Genomic DNA, 21,951 nt, shown 5'->3' with positions numbered 1-21,951 from the left:
TAATGTTCAAGTTAGATTACCAAGCCTTTCAAATTGATAATTTGTTTGTAATGACAAGTATATTAAATTAATATGATATGAAAAAGGATTTTGTGAAAAGCAAGCATTTAGAGTAGGAGAATAAAATAATTCAAAAATAGTACACAATGCCATACGGGCGTTTTCACAAACACATAGCATGCATGGTAAAGAAGCTATTGAAAGTATTAAATTAAACATGCAAGCAACCCTTTTAAAAATTGATATATAATTGCCAAACAATGTTGCAACAATGCACAAGTAAACAAAAGGAATAATAATGACCCTACTAAATATCTAACACCAATTAAAAGAAAAAGAAAGAAAAAAAAGAAAACATGAATAATGAAAATAAAAAGAAAAAGAAAAGGAGAAGAAAACATAAATTAAGAAGAATAGAAAAGTAAGGAGGGGGAAGAAAAGAAAAACCTTGTTAATGGTGGTGAGAGAGAGAAAGTAGAAAGTGAGAAGGAAGGAAGGTGGAAGAAAGGGGAAGAAAATAATGAGGAGGGAAAAGAAAAGTAGGATTTGGGGAAGAGAAGATAAGATATTTGGCAAATTAGGATAAGCTGTGCGGCGCAAGCAACCCGGACGCGTGGGGGACGCGTTCGCGCGACTTGCGCTTAAATTAGTCGACGCGGTCGCGACGGTCACGCGGACGCGTGACGCGTTTTGTGCTACTGGCGCGAAGGCATCCTCGCGCTCGCACAACTCTCTGTTCAAAACTTAGTATTGCCAAAATCCAGGGTGACGCGGTCGCGTGATTGACGCGATCGCGTGAGTGGTCATTATAGGGAGATGACGCGGACGCGTGAGCCATGCGTTCGCGTGGTAAGGCTTGTGCATTCAGCAACAGTCCAGCACCACTCTGGCACAACTTTCGGTCGTGCACCCTGATGAGCGGATAATTTATACGCTTTTTGGCATTGTTTTTAGTATGTTTTTAGGAGAATCTAGTTACTTTTAGGGATTTTTTAATTAGTTTTTATGTTAAATTCATATTTCTGGACTTTACTATGAGTTTGTGTGTTTTTCTGTGATTTCAGGTATTTTCTGGCTGAAATTGAGGGACTTGAGCAAAAATCAGATTCAGAGGTAGAAGAAGGACTGCTGATGCTGTTGGATTCTGACCTCCCTGCAATCAAAGTAGATTTTCTGGAGCTACAAAACTCAAAATGGTGCGCTTCTAATTGATTTGGAAAGTAGACATCCAGGGCTTTCCAGCAATGTATAATAGTCCATACTTTGACCGAGTTTAGACAATGTAAAAGGGCGTTGAACGCCAGTTCTACGCTGCTGTCTAGAGTTAAACGCCAGAAACACGTCACAAACCAGAGTTGAACGCCAGAAATACGTTACAACCTGGCGTTCAACTCCAAGAATGACCTCTGCACGTGTAACATTCAAGCTCAGCCCAAGCACACATCAAGTGGGCCCCGGAAGTGGATTTATGCATCAATTAATTACTTTTGTAAACCCTAGTAACTAGTTTAGTATAAATAGGACTTTTTACTATTGTATTAGACATCTTTGGTCTCAGTTTTAATCTATTATTCATCTTAGGAGACTATTGATCACGTTTAGGGGGCTGGCCATTCGGCCATGCCTGAACCTTTCACTTATGTATTTTTAACGGTAGAGTTTCTACACTCCATAGATTAAGGTGTGGAGCTCTGCTGTTCCTCATGAATTAATGCAAAGTACTACTATTTTTCTATTCAATTCAACTTATTCCGCTTCTAAGATATTCATTCGCACTTCAACATGAATGTGATGAATGTGACAATCATCATCATTCCCTATGAACACATGCCTGACAACCACTTCCGTCCTACCTTAGATTGAATGAGTATCTCTTGGATCTCTTAATGAGAATCTTCGTGGTATAAGCTAGATTGATGGCGGAATTCATGAGAATCCGAAAAGTCTAAACCTTGTCTGTGGTAATCCGAGTAGGATTCTGGGATTGAATGACTGTGATGAACTTCAAACTCGCGAGTGCTGGGCGTAGTGACAGACGCAAAAGGAGGGTGAATCCTATTCCAGTATGATCGAGAACCTCAGATGATTAGCCGTGCTGTGACAAAGTATTTGGACCATTTTCACAAGAGGATAGGATGCAGCCATTGACAAGGGTGATGCCTCCAGACGATTAGCCATGCAGTGACAGCGCATCGGACCATTTACCAGAGAGGATAAAAAGTAGCCATTGACAACGGTGATTTCCTTACAGAAAGCCGGCTATGGAAAGGAGTAAGACTGATTGGATGAAGACAGCAGGAAAGCAGAGGTTCAGAGGAACGAAAGCATCTCTATGTGCTTATCTGAAACTCTCACCAATGATTTACATAAGTATCTCTATCCTTAGTTTATTATTAAATTTCGAAAACTCCATAACTATTTTATATCCGCCTGATTGAGATTTACAAGGTGACCATAGCTTGCTTCATACCAATAATCTCCAGGGGATCGACCCTTACTCACGTAAGGTTTATTACTTGGACGAACCAGTGCACTTGCTGGTTAGTTGTATCGATGTTGTGAATGAAAAATGATTTATTAAGACGTGCGTACAGAGTTTCTGGCGCCGTTGCCTGAGATCACAATTTCGTGCACCAAGTTTTTGGCGCCGTTGCCGGGGATTGTTCGAGTTTGGACAACTGACGGTTCATCCTGTTGCTCAGATTAGGTAATTTTCTTTTTCGTTTTCTTTTCAAAAATTTTTCAAAAATCTTTCAAAAAATTTCTCCTTTGTTTTCGAAAAAAATTTTAAAATAAAAATATTTTCAAAAATATATTTTTCTTCATAATTTTTAAGAATGAATTCTAGTGTTTCATGAAGCATGTTGAAGCCTGGCTGGCTGTAAAGCCATGTCTAATTCTTCTGGATAGGGAATGTCAGGCGTGTCATGTCTGAGTTACATACTAAAGCTTGGCTGGCTATTAAGCCATGCCTGACCCTTTGATTGGAGCTTTAGACTAAAGAGCATAAGATTCCTTGAATTCATATTAAAAATTTTGGAATCCTTATTTTTCTTTTTCAAAATGATTTTCGAAAAAAATTAAAAGAAAATACAAAAAAATCATAAAATCATAAAAATAAAAAAAAATATATTTTGTATTTCTTGTTTGAGTCTTGAGTCAGATTTAAAGTTTGGTGTCAATTGCATGTTCATCCTGCATTTTTCGAAAAAAAATTCATGCATTCATAGTGTTCTTCATGATCTTCAAGTTCTTGATAAATCTTCTTGTTTGATCTTGATGTTTTCTTGTTTTGCATCTTTTCTTGTTTTACATGTGCATTTTTTCATCCATAGTGTCTAAACATGAAATATTTCTAAGTTTGGTGTCTTGCATGTTTTCTTTGCATTAAAAATTTTCAAAAATATGTTCTTGATGTTCATCATGATCTTCAAAGTGTTCATCTTGACATTCATAGCATTCTTGCATGCATTCATTGTTTTGATCCATAACTTTCATGCATTGCATCATGTTCATGTTTTTTCTCTCTCATCATAAAAATTCAAAAAATCAAAAAAAAAATATCTTCCCCTTTTTCTCTCTTAAAATTTCGAAAATTAGATTTGACCTTTTCAAAAAAATTTTAAAATCTAGTTGTTTTTACGAGTCAAATCAAATTTTCAATTTAAAAATCTTATCTTTTTCAAAATCTTTTTCAAAAATTAAATCTTTTTCATTTTTCTTATCTATTTTCAAAAATTTCAAAAAAATATTTTTCAAAAATATTTTTCTTAATTTTACATCAAATTTTCGAAAATAACATCATAAATTAATGTTTTGATTCAAAAATTTCAAGTTTGTTACTTGTTAAGAAAGATTCAAACTTTAAGTTCTAGAATCATATCTTGTGATTTCTTGTGAATCAAGTCATTAATTGTGATTTAAAAAAAAAATCAAATCTTTTTCAAAAACTAATTTCAATCATATCTTTTCAAAAATATCTTCTTATCTTATCTTTTTCAAAAATTTGATTTCAAAATATCTTTTCTAACTTCCTAACTTCTTATCTTTTCAAAATTTGTTTCAACTAACTAACTAACTTTTTGTTTGTTTCTTATCTTTTTCAAAACCACCTAACTAACTCTCTCTCTCTAATTTTCGAAAATATCTCTCGTCTTTTTCAAAATTTCTTTTTAATTAACTAATTATTTTAATTTTTGATTTTAATTTTCGAAAACTACCATCTTTTTCAGAAACTATTTTCGAAAATCACTAACCCTTCTTCAAAAATAATTTTCGAAAATCCTTCTCCCTCAACTCCTTCTAATTATTTGTTCATCTACTAACACTTCTCTTCATCTCACATCACTGCTCCTATCCTTACCCTTGTGTTTGGATTCTTCATTCTTCTTCACCCCTATTCCTTTTCTTCTTCTACTAACAATAAGGAACCTCTTTACTATGACATAGAGGATTCCTCTTCTTTTCTTGTTCTCTTCTCTTTCTTATGAGCAGGAACAAGGAAAAAGGCATTCTTGTTGAAGCTGATCCAGAACCTGAAAGGACTCTGAAGAGGAAACTAAGAGAAGCTAAATTACAACAATCCAGAGACAACCTTATTGAAAATTTCCTACAAGTAAAGGAGATGGCAGCCGAACCCAACAACAATAATGCAAGGAGAATGCTTGGTGACTTTACTACACCTAATTCCAATTTACATGGAAGAAGCATCTCCATTCCTGCCATTGGAGCAAACAATTTTGAGCTGAAACCTCAGCTAGTTTCTCTGATGCAGCAGAACTGCAAGTGCCATGGACTTCCATCTGAAGATCCTTTTCAGTTCTTAACTGAATTCTTGTAGATCTGTGATACTGTTAAGACTAATGGAGTAGATCCTGAAGTCTACAGGCTCGTGCTTTTCCCTTTTGCTGTAACAGACAGAGCTAGAGTATGGTTGGACTCTCAACCTAAGGATAGCCTGAACTCTTGGGATAAGCTGGTCAAGGCTTTCTTAGCCAAGTTCTTTCCTCCTCAAAAGCTGAGCAAGCTTAGAGTGGATGTTCAAACCTTCAGACAGAAAGAAGATGAATCCCTCTATGAAGCATGGGAGAGATACAAGCAACTGACCAAAAAGTGTCCTTCTGACATGCTTTCAGAATGGACCATCCTGGATATATTCTATGATGGTCTGTCTGAATTAGCTAAGATGTCATTGGATACTTCTGCAGGTGGATCCATTCACCTAAAGAAAATGCCTGCAGAAGCTTAAGAACTCATTGACATGGTTGCTAATAACCAGTTCATGTACACTTCTGAGAGGAATCCTGTAAGTAATGGGACGCCTCAGAAGAAGGGAGTTCTTGAAATTGATACTCTGAATGCCATATTGGCTCAGAATAAAATATTGACTCAGCAAGTCAATATGATTTCTCAGAGTCTGAATGGAATGCAAGCTGCATCCAACAGTACTCAAGAGGCATCTTCTGAAGAAGAAGCTTATGATCCTGAAAACCCTGCAATAGCAGAGGTGAATTACTTAGGTGAACCTTATGGAAACACCTATAACTCATCATGGAGAAATCATCCAAATTTCTCATGGAATGATTAAAAGCCTCAACAAGGCTTTAATAATGGTGGAAGAAACAGGTTTAACAATAGTAAACCTTTTCCATCATCCACTCAGCAACAGATAGAGAACTCTGAACAAAATACCTCTAATTTAGCAAACTTAGTCTCTGATCTATCTAAGGCCACTGTGAGTTTCATGAATGAAACAAGGTCCTCTATTAGAAATTTGGAAGCACAAGTGGGCCAGCTGAGTAAAAGGATCATTGAAATCCCTCCTAGTACTCTCCCAAGCAATATAGAAGAGAATCCAAAAGGAGAGTGCAAGGCCATTGAATTAATTACCATGGCCGAACCTGTAAGGGGAGGAGAGGACGTGAATCCCAGTGAGGAAGACCTCCTGGGACGTCCAGTGATCAATAAGGAGTTTCCCTCTGAGGAAACAAAGGAATCTGAGGCTCATCTAGAGACCATAGAGATTCCATTAAACCTCCTTATGCCATTTATGAGCTCTGATGAGTATTCCTCTTCTGAAGAGAATGAGGATGTTACTGAAGAGCATGTTACCAAGTACCTTAGTGCAATCATGAAGCTAAATGCCAAATTATTTGGTATTGAGACTTGGGAAGATGAACCTCCCTTGTTCACTAATGAACTGAGTGATCTGGATCAACTGACATTGCCTCAGAAGAAACAAGATCCTGGAAAGTTCTTAATACCTTGTACCATAGGCACCATGACCTTTGAGAAGGCTCTATGTGACCTTGGGTCAGGGATAAACCTCATGCCCCTCTCTGTAATAGAGAAACTGGGAATCTATGGGGTGCAAGCCACTAAAATCTCATTAGAGATGGCAGACAATTCAAGAAAACAGGCTTATGGACAAGTAGAAGACGTGTTAGTAAAGGTTGAAGGCCTTTACATCCCTGCTGATTTCATAGTCCTAGATACTGGGAAGGATGAGGATGAATTCATCATCCTTGGAAGACCCTTCCTAGCTACAGCAAGAGCTGTGATTGATATGGACAGAGGAGAATTGATCCTTCAATTAAATGAGGACAACCTTGTGTTTAAAACTCAAGGATATCTCTCTGTACCCATGGAGAGGAAGCACAGTAAGCTTCTCTCATTGTAGAGTCAACCAGAGCCCCCACAGTCAAACTCTAAGTTTGGTGTTGGGAGGCCACAACCAAACTCTAAGTTTGGTGTTGAACTCCCATATCCAAACTCTAAGTTTGGTGTTGGGAAGTCTCAACAATGCTCTGAATATCTGTGAGGCTCCATGAGAGCCCACTGTCAAGCTATTGACATTAAAGAAGCGCTTGTTGGGAGGCAACCCAATTTTTATCTAATTTTATTTTTATTTGTTTTTCATGTTTTCTTAGGTTCATGATCATGTGGAGTCACAAAATAAATATAAAAATTGAAAACGGAATCAAAAACAGCAGAAAAAAAAATCACACCCTGGAGGAAGACCTTACTGGCGTTTAAACGCCAGTAAGAAGCACCTGGCTGGCGTTCAATGCCAGAACAGAGCATGGTTCTGGCGCTGAACGCCCAAAATGGGCAGCATCTGGGTGTTTGAATGCCAGAATTGCACCCTGGAGAAGAGCTGGCGCTGAATGCCTAGAACAAGCATGGTTCTGGCGTTCAACGCCAGAAATGGGCAACAAATGGGCGTTCAACGCCCAGAACAAGCACCAATCTGGCGCTGAACGCCCAGAGTTGTGTGCAAGGGCATTTTGCATGCCTAATTTGGTGCAAGGTTGTAAATCCTTGAACACCTCAGGATCTGTGGACCCCACAGGATCCCCACCTACCTCCACTCACTTCTTCTCTCCCCTTTTTCACAAAATCCCATAAACACTCTTCCCCAAAACTCTTCACCAATCACCTCAATCTCTCTTCCCTATCACCACTTCACCACTCACATCCATCCACTCTTCCCCATAAACCTACCTCATAAACCCCACTTACCTTCAAAATTCAAAATCAATTTCCCACCCAATACCTACCCTTATGGCCGAACCTTACCCCCCTCCCTTCCCTATATATAGCCCTCCATTCTTCCTCATTTTCACACAACACAACCTTCTCTTCTCTTCCTGGCCGAATACACCCCTCCCCCTCTCCTCCACATTCTCTTCTTCTTCTTCATCTATTCTTTCTCCTCTTGCTCGAGGGGGAGCAAAAATTCTAAGTTTGGTGTGGTAAAAGCATAAGCTTTTTGTTTTTCTATTACCATTGATGGCACCTAAGACCGGAGAATCCTTTAGAAAAGGGAAAGGGAAGACAAAAACTTTCACCTCCGAGTCATGGGAGATGGAAAGATTAATCTCCAGAGCTCATCAAGACCACTTCTATGATGTTGTGGTCAAGAAGAAGGTGATCCCCGAGGTCCCTTTCAAGCTCAAGAAGAATGAGTATCCAGAGATCCGACATGAAATCCAAAGAAGAGGTTGGGAAGTTCTAACAAACCCCATCCAACAAGTCGGCATCCTAATGGATCAAGAGTTCTATGCCAATGCATGGATCACTAGGAACCATGATCAAAGTAAGAACCCAAACCCAAAGAATTATATTACAATGGTTCGGGGGAAATACTTAGATTTTAGTCCGGAAAATGTGAGGTTGGCGTTCAACTTGACTATGATGCAAGGAGATGCACACCCCTACACTAGAAGGGTCAACTTTAATCAAAGGTTGGACCAAGTCCTCATGGACATATGTGTGGAAGGAGCTCAATGGAAGATTGACTCCAAAGGCAAGCCGGTTCAACTAAGAAGACTGGATCTCAAGCCTGTAGCTAGAGGATGGTTGGAGTTCATCCAACGCTCCATTATCCCCACTAGCAACCGATCTGAAGTTACTGTGGATCGGGCCATCATGATCCATAGCATCATGATTGGAGAGGAAGTAGAAGTTCATGAAGTCATCTCCCTTGAACTCTACAAAATAGCCGAAAAGCCCTCTCCTGGGGCAAGGCTAGCTTTTCCTCATCTTATTTGCCATCTATGTTACTCAGCTGGAGCATTCATAGAAGGAGACATTCCCATTGAGGAAGAGAAGCCCATCACCAAGAAAAGGATAGAGCAAGCAAGAGAGCACATTCATGGATCTCAAGAGACGTATGAAGCTCATCACCATGAGATCCCGGAGATGCCTCAAATGCATTTTCCTCCACAAAACTATTGGGAGCAAATCAACACCTCTCTAAGAGAATTAAGTTCCAACATGGGACAATTAAGGGTGGAACATCAAGAGCACTCCATTATCCTTCATGAAATAAGAGAAGATCAAAAAGCAATAAGGGAGGAGCAACAAAGACAAGGAAGAGACATAGAAGAGCTCAAGGACATCATTGGTTCCTCAAGAAGGAAATGCCACCATCACTAAGGTGGACTCATTCCTTGTTCTTACTTTCTCTGTTTTTCGTTTTCTCTATGTTAAGTGCTTATCCATGTTTGTGTCTTCATTACATGATCATTAGTATTTAGTAACTATGTCTTAAAGTTATAAATGTCCTATGAATCCATCACCTCTCTTAAATGAAAAATGTTTTAATTCAAAAGAACAAGAAGTACATGAGTTTTGAATTTATCCTTGAACTTAGTTTAATTATATTGATGTGGTGACAATAGTTTTTGTTTTCTGAATGAATGCTTGAACAGTGCATATGTCTTTTGAAGTTGTTGTTTAAGAATGTTAAATATGTTGGCTCTTGAAAGAATGATGACTAGGAGACATGTTATTTGATAATCTGAAAAATCATAAAAATGATTCTTGAAGCAAGAAAAAGCAGCAAAGAACAAAGCTTGCAGAAAAAAAAAAGAGAAAAAAAAATAGGCGAAAAAAAAAAAGAAAAAGCAAGTAGAAAAAGCCAAATGTAACAACCCCGATTTTCGAGTACGCGAGATCATTTCTGAATACACGGATTTCTCCGAAAGATCAGTAAAGGGAATACCTCTTCTGTATCATCAAGCATCTCAATCCTCATTGTCATTATATTATCTTTAACTCAGGACCTTAGTTGAGACAAGCTCGATAACGCGGTCACGAAGAACCTAGTTTTTGAACCGTATTGGTTAGGAGTTTTGATTCTGTTTTTCGTAAATAGTCTCAGTTTGATGAACTGGACTCGATTTATGAGAGAAGAGAGATAATAGGATGATATTATCATTATATTAGTATTATAAGATGCTTGAATGATATTATAAGATTACCTAGTCTGTTTTAGTTAAAAACAGAAAATCGGTTTAACCGGGTTCACAGTTTACTGGTGCAGCTTAGCACCAGCACTCTCTGATGACTTTAGCAATGCTAAGGCCTCATCATACATGTTCTATTCTCATAATAAATATGTTACTAGTGTCATTTATGCTAGTAGCTCAGAAAATAATTTTTAGAGATGTTTTTACGATTGTTCCGATACACCTAGTTTTAGTAGTTGTACACCAGAGATATTTTAATATTATTTTAATCCACCTCCAAGCCAACCAATCACAACTCACCTTACACCCCCAAGACCTCCAAGGCTGTCTCATTTCATCATTTTGGCCGAAATTGAAAGGAGAGAAAAGAGAGAAAACTTCATGAACACTTAATCTTCAAATCTTTATTTCTTCTAAACCAAAACTCAAATAAAAACTCCGATTTCACCAAAATGATCCTCTCTTCTTCCTCTACATAACCATGTGACTTATCAAGGCTGGAAATAAGGTGAGATGGCTGTCTCCCTTCCTCTTCAATTCGGTTTTCAAGGAAAACCATGCAAAACATGTGTTTTCTTGATGTTCTTCCTTAGGAATCATGCTTAACTTGACTTGAGGGCCAAGAAACATTAATATTCAGCAAGTCTAAGGTGAGATATCTCTTCCTAACATGCTGAGGGAGATTTGGTCAGTTGAGAGTTTGTGGATTTAAAGTTGTTCTTGATGTGTTTTAGGAGGAAAAAGTGCTTAAGGACCACCTGAAGGTCTAACCGAATTTGGAGCAGCAAATCAAGGTAGGGATTGACGAATTTAATCTTGATTGATTGTGTTTGAGTTGTGTGATTATGATATGGTTTGGTTATGCTTGAAATTGATTGTTTATATGAGTAATTCTTGTTGAAATTTTGGTGAAAATTTGATGAAATTTGATGATATTCAACTTTGAATTTGTGTTCTTCATGGCTGCTGGAAAAACGAACCCTAGACCTTAAATTGGGGTTCAATTTGTGTTAAAATTATGTAGAAAAAATGGGGTTTTAGTGGCTGCAATTTTATTTTGAATTATGGTAAAAATCGGTTGCTGAAAAGACTGAAAAACGGGTAAAAACAGAGAAAGAATTTGAAGAATTTATGAAGAACATGAAGAACACTTTGAGTGTGGTGAAGAACAATGAAGAACACCTTTTTGATTCATAAAAGGGCAAGGAAGTAATTAATTTGGTGCTTGGGGGGTTATTTTGTAATTTCTGAAAGTTAGGGTGGTTAAAGTAGAAATATCAAAAGTTACGGGTGGTAAAAAGTGAATTTTTAAAGGTTAAAAGTTAAAAAGGGGTAATTTTCGAAAATATATTAATAAAATAATAAATAATAATAAAATATTAAATAATAATATTTAATTAAAAATAATATTTTAATAAAAATAATAAAATAATGCGGAAAAGGCAGTTTTCTGTAAAAGCTTTAGTAAGACAACTTTAAGTGCAGAATCTCATAATTACCTTCATAAAACACTTAGGGAGTGGTAATAACATGATAGTGAGGCAAAGATAAAGAAAAGATAAAAAGTTAAAGAAAAGATAAAAACCAAAGAAAATTCTGTAAAGTTTTAATGACAGAAAAACAGACAGAAATTAGTGAACGAACTAGGGCAACATAGTTAGTTCTTGAGTCGCGACTAGGGTTAGGTATTATATGAAAAGTTAAACTGTTTCAGTATAGACTTAATGAACCTATACTTGGGACAGGCATACTATTCATACCGAAATTTACATAAGCTTTAAATGCATACGTTAAGCAGAAAAATCAGAGCAGAGTAAAGAAAACACAGAGAACAGAGTAACCAGAGAAAAGTAAAGAGATATAGAGAAAAGATTAATCAAAGCAGAGTAAAAAGATAAAGTGAAAGATGTAAAGTCTGTATAGTATGATTGAACAGAGAAAGAAAGAAGTACTGCATAAGAATGTGAAAGTGATGATGAATAATGGGAATGATAATGAATGATGATAATGAGAAAAGAGTAATATCACAAAGAAAATAAAGGAGACGAGTATAAAAATAAAGAGTTAAGCCTTGTGGTATGATGCTCTGTTGTATGTTCATCTGCTGCTTTTCTATTGGCCCTAGAGGTCTTGTAGGCCCAAGTTCACCTACAGTAAGTTGATATTCCTGTAGTCCAAAGTTCACCTACAGTGAATATCAATTGTGTATCTCAGGGTGTTGCTCCTGTAGGCCGAAGTTCACCTACAGAGAGTTGTGATACCTGTAAGCCAAAGTTCACTTACAGGGGCACTATTTCTGTAAGCCGAAGTTCACTTACAGAGGTGCTATTTCTGTAGGCCGAAGTTCACCTACAGAAAGTTGTTGTGATTAAACCATTTCTATAAGCCGAAGTTCACTTACAGAGGTGTTATTTCTATAGGCCGAAGTTCACCTATAGAAAGCTGTTGTGTTGTGTTTAGACTATTCCTGTAAGCCGAAGTTCACTTACGGGAGTGTTATTTCTGTAGGCCGAAGTTCACCTACAGAAAATAAGCCATATCTAGGACTAGTTCCTAGGTAATGTCGGGTTGCAGGGTGTAAACCGACACGTGAGCTCATGGCCTGCATAGGACAGACATGCATCATACTTGGTTGCGCATTTCCTCTGTTATGATTGTTGTTTGAATGTATGCCTTCTTTGTTTGTATTCTATTCACTGTGTCTGTGTTTTGTTCTCTTGTATTCTTTTATTTGTGTTTTGCTTTCTATTTTCTCTATTTATCTGTTTTTCTGTCTACTGCTTCTCGGTATTCTGCTATTTATCTTCTAAACCACACGGAATTAATGAACTTAACTAATAACCCCGACCCTACTAAGAACTCCCCAGTTCTTACCCCTTCTCTCTCCCTTCCCCCTTCAGATGAAAGCAAGAGTTCCTTTCCGTAGTTCACTGACGATCGTTTGCGAAAAGGATTCCGCTCTAGGTAGTCTTCTGAGTCTAGGGTGAATCCCGTTCTCTGTTTATATGTAAATACTGTGAGACCAGCTAATGTCTGCACCCCGTTTGTACGTGAACTTTAACCTAAATCCTGTGTACGAGACTCCTGTTGTGTGGCTACTTCATGAGGTACCAGAGAGACGTCCTGTGGAAAAGTCTGATCGTGTAGGGAAGTAGCAGATGATGTTCTATCTTTTGGTGACGTTCCACCTGACTTGAGTTTTGAAGACCTAGAACGTACTTTCCCTCGCTTTAGTAGTTTAGAGGGACTAGGTGAGTATATAGTCTAGGCTAGCCTGGGCGCCAGCTTAGGGACTTCTTGAATAGGTCAGGGCCTAGGATGTTGTATGTATATATATGTATATAGATATTATTTAGCTATATCTAGGGGTGTTCTAACTAAAGGTCTATACTCTAATAAAGGCTGGATAACTGAATGTTGCTAGCTACTTGTGATGTATTTATGTGTGGTTGCTTATAACTGTTTTATCTGTTATTATTTGTGAATTGATTATAAATGATTATGTTTATTAATCCAAACGTTTTCAGAAAAAAAAAAAGTACCTCACTAACTAACTACGCTTTTAACAACGAATCAGGCTCATATAATAAATAATAGATAATAATTAGGATGACAAATTAGTAGCACTCGGTTTCTGGTATGTCCTAGGCGTACTGAAAATTGGGTCGTTACAATTTGGTATCAGAGCAGTTCGTTCCCAGTAGAGCCTGGGGAGTGGACTGACTATGCTTCATTGCATACTCTGTTGTGTGTCTCATGCTTATAGGATATCTATGTGATATGTGTTGCATGATTGTCTCTGTGTTTTCATTCTGGGAATGTTCATACTTGACTTGAAGTGTTAAGACTGATCCCCTTAACAATGATTGTTTGGTGTGATCAAGACTACAATGGGTTCACGGAGACGAGGCGTACGGGAAGGAAATCCTAATGTTAACTACGAGAGGGAACAGGAGACGTTTATGATTACCATGAACGCTGTAGCTAAGGCAGTGCGTGAGGCTGCAGTAGTAGCGGCTAGGGCTGTTGAACGTCTTGGGGTGAGAAACGGGAATAAGAATGAACATGGAGAAGATAGTGGGAATGATGAGAATAACTTAGGGCATCTTGAAAGACCTATGACCCTTGCGACTTTTCTGAAGGTTAAACCGCCTAAGTTTAAAGGTACACTCGTTGCGACTGATGCTGATAACTGGTTTCGAGCTATTGAACGATCACTGCGAGCGCAGCATGTTCCGAAAGGCCAACACGTGGAATTTGTTACTTATATGCTGGAAGGAGAAGCTGAGCATTGGTGGCAGGGGATACAACGACTGTTGCAACAAGATGAAGGCGATATTCCTTGGAATATTTTTAAGGATGAATTTTATAAGAAGTATTTTCCGAGGGCAGCTCGTGACGCTAAGGAGATGGAACTTATGCAGCTGAAACAGGGTAACACAACTGTTGCAGAATATGCCCGTAAGTTTGATGACTTGTGCCGTTTCTCCAAGATCTGCCAAGGGAATCCTGCTGACTTTGAAGAATGGAAGTGTTTGAAGTTCGAAGGGGGCCTTCGTGGGGATCTGATGAGTTCAGTAGTTCTATTAGAGATAAGAAATTTTGCTGAACTGGTGAATAAAAGTAAACTAGTGGAAGAATGTTCGAAAAAGGTGGCGATAGCTCGAGCAGATCGTAAGGAAACCTCAAGAAGAGACTTTATTCAAGATCTAGCCCCTCAAGGTCGTAACTTTAAGTTCAGTGGTCAGTTCCATCGCCAAAATAGGAATCAACGAAATGGTAACTTTCTCGCTCGTAACAATGGCAAATACGACAACAATAATCTGGGAGAGGAAGAAAGAGGTCAACCTCAGGAAATTCAGGATATTTCAGTATGCTCAAGGTGTGGGAAAGATCATGGTAACATACCATGTCAGTATGAGACAAACCATTGTTATGCTTGCGGAGAACCTGGACACATAGCTAGGATTTGCCCAAGGAGGTTTGTTCGAGATCCAGCAAGGCCAAAACAATAAGGAAGGGTTTTTACCGTAACTGCTGGCAACACAAATGCATATAATTCTTCCACTCGAGGTGAGTACCACACTATGGTTTTGTTTGTGCTAGATAATACTATAACTTCTTATGCGCATGTTAAATTTTGAGGGCAAAATTTTCTTTTAGGAGGGTAGAATGTAACAACCCCGATTTTCGAGTACGCAAGATCATTTCTGAATACACGGATTTCTCCGAAAGATCAGTAAAGGGAATACCTCTTCTGTATCATCAAGCATCTCAATCCTCATTGTCATTATATTATCTTTAACTCAGGACCTTAGTTGAGACAAGCTCGATAACGCGGTCACGAAGAACCTAGTTTTTGAACCGTATTGGTTAGGAGTTTTGATTCTGTTTTTCGTAAATAGTCTCAGTTTGATGAACTGGACTCGATTTATGAGAGAAGAGAGATAATAGGATGATATTATCATTATATTAGTATTATAAGATGCTTGAATGATATTATAAGATTACCTAGTCTGTTTTAGTTAAAAACAGAAAATCGGTTTAACCGGGTTCACAGTTTACTAGTGCAGCTTAGCACCAACACTCTCTGATGACTTTAGCAATGCTAAGGCCTCATCATACATGTTCTATTCTCATAATAAATATGTTACTAGTGTCATTTATGCTAGTAGCTCAGAAAATAATTTTTAGAGATGTTTTTACAATTGTTCCGATACACCTAGTTTTAGTAGTTGTACACCAGAGATATTTTAATATTATTTTAATCCACCTCCAAGCCAACCAATCACAACTCACCTTACACCCCCAAGACCTCCAAGGCTGTCTCATTTCATCATTTTGGCCGAAATTGAAAGGAGAGAAAAGAGAGAAAACTTCATGAACACTTAATCTTCAAATCTTGATTTCTTCTAAACCAAAACTCAAATCAAAACTCCGATTTCACCAAAATGATCCTCTCTTCTTTCTCTACATAACCATGTGACTTATCAAGGCTGGAAATAAGGTGATATGGCTATCTCCCTTCCTCTTCAATTCGGTTTTCAAGGAAAACCATGCAAAACATGTGTTTTCTTGATGTTCTTCCTTAGGAATCATGCTTAACTTGACTTGAGGGCCAAGAAACATTAATATTCAGCAAGTCTAAGGTGAGATATCTCTTCCTAACATGCTGAGGGAGATTTGGTCAGTTGAGAGTTTGTGGATTTAAAGTTGTTCTTGATGTGTTTTAGGAGGAAAAAGTGCTTAAGGACCACCTGAAGGTCTAACCGAATTTGGAGCAGCAAATCAAGGTAGGGATTGACGAATTTAATCTTGATTGATTGTGTTTGAGTTGTGTGATAATGATATGGTTTGGTTATGCTTGAAATTGATTGTTTATATGAGTAATTCTTGTTGAAATTTTGGTGAAAATTTGATGAAATTTGATGATATTCAACTTTGAATTTGTGTTCTTCATGGCTGCTGGAAAAACGAACCCTAGACCTTAAATTGGGGTTCAATTTGTGTTAAAATTATGTAGAAAAGATGGGGTTTTAGTGGCTGCAATTTTATTTTGAATTATGGTAAAAATCGGTTGCTGAAAAGACTGAAAAACGGGTAAAAACAGAGAAAGAATTTGAAGAATTTATGAAGAACATGAAGAACACTTTGAGTGTGGTGAAGAACAATGAAGAACACCTTTTTGATTCATAAAAGGGCAAGGAAGTAATTAATTTGGTGCTTGGGGGGTTATTTTGTAATTTCTGAAAGTTAGGGTGGTTAAAGTAGAAATATCAAAAGTTACGGGTGGTAAAAAGTGAATTTTTAAAGGTTAAAAGTTAAAAAGGGGTAATTTTCGAAAATATATTAATAAAATAATAAATAATAATAAAATATTAAATAATAATATTTAATTAAAAATAATATTTTAATAAAAATAATAAAATAATGCGGAAAAGGCAGTTTTCTGTAAAAGCTTTAGTAAGACAACTTTAAGTGCAGAATCTCATAATTACCTTCATAAAACACTTAGGGAGTGGTAATAACATGATAGTGAGGCAAAGATAAAGAAAAGATAAAAAGTTAAAGAAAAGATAAAAACCAAAGAAAATTCTGTAAAGTTTTAATGACAGAAAAACAGACAGAAATTAGTGAACGAACTAGGGCAACATAGTTAGTTCTTGAGTCGCGACTAGGGTTAGGTATTATATGAAAAGTTAAACTGTTTCAGTATAGACTTAATGAACCTATACTTGGGACAGGCATACTATTCATACCGAAATTTACATAAGCTTTAAATGCATACGTTAAGCAGAAAAATCAGAGCAGAGTAAAGAAAACACAGAGAACAGAGTAACCAGAGAAAAGTAAAGAGATATAGAGAAAAGATTAATCAAAGCAGAGTAAAAAGATAAAGTGAAAGATGTAAAGTCTGTATAGTATGATTGAACAGAGAAAGAAAGAAGTACTGCATAAGAATGTGAAAGTGATGATGAATAATGGGAATGATAATGAATGATGATAATGAGAAAAGAGTAATATCACAAAGAAAATAAAGGAGACGAGTATAAAAATAAAGAGTTAAGCCTTGTGGTATGATGCTCTGTTGTATGTTCATCTGCTGCTTTTCTATTGGCCCTAGAGGTCCTGTAGGCCCAAGTTCACCTACAGTAAGTTGATATTCCTGTAGTCCAAAGTTCACCTACAGTGAATATCAATTGTGTATCTCAGGGTGTTGCTCCTGTAGGCCGAAGTTCACCTACAGAGAGTTGTGATACCTGTAAGCCAAAGTTCACTTACAGGGGCACTATTTCTGTAAGCCGAAGTTCACTTACAGAGGTGCTATTTCTGTAGGCCGAAGTTCACCTACAGAAAGTTGTTGTGATTAAACCATTTCTATAAGCCGAAGTTCACTTACAGAGGTGTTATTTCTATAGGCCGAAGTTCACCTATAGAAAGCTGTTGTGTTGTGTTTAGACTATTCCTGTAAGCCGAAGTTCACTTACGGGAGTGCTATTTCTGTAGGCCGAAGTTCACCTACAGAAAATAAGCCATATCTAGGACTAGTTCTTGGGTAATGTCGGGTTGCAGGGTGTAAACCGACACGTGAGCTCATGGCCTGCATAGGACAGACATGCATCATACTTGGTTGCGCATTTCCTCTGTTATGATTGTTGTTTGAATGTATGCCTTCTTTGTTTGTATTCTATTCACTGTGTCTGTGTTTTGTTCTCTTGTATTCTTTTATTTGTGTTTTGCTTTCTATTTTCTCTATTTATCTGTTTCTTCTGTCTACTGCTTCTCAGTATTCTGCTATTTATCTTCTAAACCACACGAAATTAATGAACTTAACTAATAACCCCGACCCTACTAAGAACTCCCCAGTTCTTACCCCTTCTCTCTCCCTTCCCCCTTCAGATGAAAGCAAGAGTTCCTTTCCGTAGTTCGCTGACGATCGTTTGCGAAAAGGATTCCGCTCTAGGTAGTCTTCTGAGTCTAGGGTGAATCCCATTCTCTGTTTATATGTAAATACTGTGAGACCAGCTAATGTCTGCACCCCGTTTGTACGTGAACTTTCACCTAAATCCTGTGTACGAGACTCCTATTGTGTGGCTACTTCATGAGGTACCAGAGAGACGTCCTGTGGAAAAGTCTGATCGTGTAGGGAAGTAGCAGATGATGTTCTATCTTTTGGTGACGTTCCACCTGACTTGAGTTTTGAAGACCTAGAACGTACTTTCCCTCGCTTTAGTAGTTTAGAGGGACTAGGTGAGTATAGAGTCTAGGCTAGCCTGGGTGCCAGCTTAGGGACTTCTTGAATAGGTCAGGGCCTAGGATGTTGTATGTATATATATGTATATAGATATTATTTAGCTATATCTAGGGGTGTTCTAACTAAAGGTCTATACTCTAATAAAGGCTGGATAACTGAATGTTGCTAGCTACTTGTGATGTATTTATGTGTGGTTGCTTATAACTGTTTTATCTGTTATTATTTGTGAATTGATTATAAATGATTATGTTTATTAATCCAAACGTTTTCAGAAAAAAAAAAAAAGTACCTCACTAACTAACTACGCTTTTAACAACGAATCAGGCTCATATAATAAATAATAGATAATAATTAGGATGACAAATTAGTAGCACTCGGTTTCTGGTATGTCCTAGGCGTACTGAAAATTGGGTCGTTACACCAAAAGCTCTTAAAACTAAGAGGCAAGAGCAAAAAGCCAGTAACCCTTAAAACCAAAAGGCAAGGGTAATAAAAAGGATGCCAAGGCTTTGAGCATCAGTGGATAGGAGGGCCTAAAGGAATAAAATCCTGGCCTAAGCGGCTAAACCAAGCTGTCCCTAACCATGTGCTTGTGGCGTGTAGGTGTCAAGTGAAAACTTGAGACTGAGCGGTTAAAGTCAAGGTCCAAAGCAAAAAAAAAAGAGTGTGCTTAAGAACCCTGGACACCTCTAATTGGGGACTTTAGCAAAGCTGAGTCACAATCTGAGAAGGTTCACCCAGTTATGTGTCTGTGGCATTTATGTATCCGGTGGTAATACTGGAAAACAAAGTGCTTAGGGCCACGGCCAAGACTCATAAAATAGCTGTGTTCAAGAATCATCATACTGAACTAGGAGAGTCCATAACACTATCTGAACTCTGAGTTCCTATAGATGCCAATCATTCTGAACCTCAATGGATAAAGTGAGATGCCAAAACTATTCAAGAGGCAAAAAGCTACAAGTTCCGCTCATCTGATTGGAGCTATGTTTCATTGATAGTTTGGAATTTATAGTATATTCTCTTCTTTTTATCCTATTTGATTTTCAGTTGCTTGGGGACAAGCAACAATTTAAGTTTGGTGTTGTGATGAGCGGATAATTTATACGCTTTTTGGCATTGTTTTTAGTATGTTTTTAGGAGAATCTAGTTATTTTTAGGGATGTTTTCATTAGTTTTTATGTTAAATTCATATTTCTGGACTTTAATATGAGTTTGTGTGTTTTTCTTTGATTTCAGGTATTTTCTGGTTGAAATTGAGGGACTTGAGCAAAAATCAGATTCAGAGGTAGAAGAAGGACTGCTGATGCTGTTGGATTCTGACCTCCCTGCACTCAAAGTGTATTTTCTGGAGCTACAGAACTCAAAATGGCGCGTTTCGAATTGCGTTGGAAAGTAGACATCCAGGGCTTTCCAGCAATGTATAATAGTCTATACTTTGACCGAGTTTAGATGAAGTAAAAGGGCGTTAAACGCCAGTTCTACGCTGCTGTCTGGAGTTAAACGCTAGAAACACGTCACAAACCAGAGTTGAACGCCAGAAATACGTTACAACCTGGCGTTCAACTCCAAGAATGACCTCTGCACGTGTAACATTCAAGCTCAGCCCAAGCACACACCAAGTGGGCCCCGGAAGTGGATTTATGCATCAATTACTTTCTTCTGTAAACCCTAGTAACTAGTTTAGTATAAATAGGACTTTTTACTATTGTATTAGACATCTTTGGTCTCAGTTTTAATCTATTATTCATCTTAGGAGACTATTGATCACGTTTAGGGGGCTGGCCATTCGGCCATGCCTGAACCTTTCACTTATGTATTTTTAACGGTAGAGTTTCTACACTCCATAGATTAAGGTGTGGAGCTCTGCTGTTCCTCATGAATTAATGCAAAGTATTACTGTTTTTCTATTCAATTCAACTTATTCCGCTTCTAAGATATTCATTCGCACTTCAACATGAATGTGATGAACGTGACAATCATCATCATTCCCTATGAACGCGTGCCTGACAACCACTTCCGTTCTACCTTAGATTGAATGAGTATCTCTTGGATCTCTTAATCAGAATCTTCGTGGTATAAGCTAGATTGATGGCGGCATTCATGAGAATCTGGAAAGTCTAAACCTTGTCTGTGGTATTCCGAGTAGGATTCTGGGATTGAATAACTGTGACGAACTTCAAAGTCGCGAGTGCTGGGCGTAGTGACAGACGCAAAAGGAGGGTGAATCCTATTCCAGTATGATCGAGAACCTCAAATGATTAGCCGTGTTGTGACAGAGCATTTGGACCATTTTCACAAGAGGATGGAATGTAACCATTGACAAGGGTGATGCCTCCAGACGATTAGCCATGCAGTGACAGTGCATCGGACCATTTTCCAGAGAGGATAAAAAGTAGCCATTGACAATGGTGATGTCCTTACAGAAAGCCGGCCATGGAAAGAAGTAAGACTGATTGGATGAAGACAGCAGGAAAGCAGAGGTTCTGATGCACGGAAAACTTGTCTCGCAACAAATTTCCCTTCGGCAAGTATACCGAATTGTCGTCAAGTAAAACTCACAATAGAGTGAGGTCGAATCCCACAGAGATTAACGGATTAAGCAATCAATTGTTAATTGATTATCCTAGTTAGACGAATCATAATGGAGTGATAAGCAACAAGGAAATGTAAATTGACAGAAAAGTAAAGAAAGCAATAAAGTGCAGAAAAGTAAAATGGCAAGAAAAGTAAATGTAAGAACTAAAAATAAAATGAACATTAGGATCAAGAGATATTGCAATCCTCCGGATCAAGTTCATTCTCATCTCTTCCTCAATCAATGCACTCATTGATCTCCTTGGCAATCTTAAGTGATCGAACTACAATTTCTTGTAATTCGATCTCTCAAATCTTGATCAATAGCCAATTCCTTGGTCAATTGCTCATGAGAAGAGATGAAGTATGGTCACTGATTATACCACATGCATTTTCCAAATCAAGTGTTGAGAGGATTATAGTCACATATCCATCCAAACCCAATTTGATCCAGCATGAGAAAGCATTTCTAGCTTGATCTCTTCATTCCTCTTCCAAGGTTCAGAAGAGATCCAAGTATGAATAGTTTCTTTTCCAAGATAACTACCCAATTGGATGAAGATCGAAAGCTTTCAAGTAAAATCAAGAGAAAAGAAAGAAGAAGAAGAATAAGAACTACAATTGATCCATTGAATCACACTAGAGCTCTCTAACCCAATGTAAAGAGTTAGTTGGTCATTGCTCTACAAAAATAGAAAAGAAAGAAAGTGCAGAAAAGTAAAGATGAAGATTAAAACTGAAATTGAAACTTCAAAATTCATAAATAAAAATTACAACTAAAAGAAAAACTACTACTAAGAAAAGAAAAGAAGAGAAAAGGAAGAAGAGTGGTTGAGGGGAGGGGTCCGAAGACCCACTCCCCTT

At 37.7% G+C, this 21,951-nt stretch overlaps 1 non-coding gene across 1 annotated transcript; it reads right to left on the bottom strand.

The window, feature by feature from the left end:
- Nucleotides 1-5,023: 5,023 nt before the first annotated feature.
- On the bottom strand, nucleotides 5,024-5,131 carry LOC112746732 (small nucleolar RNA R71). The gene has a single exon (XR_003174600.1). It is a non-coding gene; the product is annotated as a small nucleolar RNA R71 (small nucleolar RNA).
- Between the last annotated feature and the right edge of the window lie 16,820 nt (nucleotides 5,132-21,951).

The sequence above is a fragment of the Arachis hypogaea genome, chromosome 14 (assembly GCF_003086295.3).
Source record: "Arachis hypogaea cultivar Tifrunner chromosome 14, arahy.Tifrunner.gnm2.J5K5, whole genome shotgun sequence".
NCBI classification, from domain to species: Eukaryota; Viridiplantae; Streptophyta; class Magnoliopsida; order Fabales; family Fabaceae; genus Arachis; species Arachis hypogaea.
Note: the sequence above shows the minus strand (reverse complement) of the source record. Positions and strands in the feature narration are given on the sequence as shown.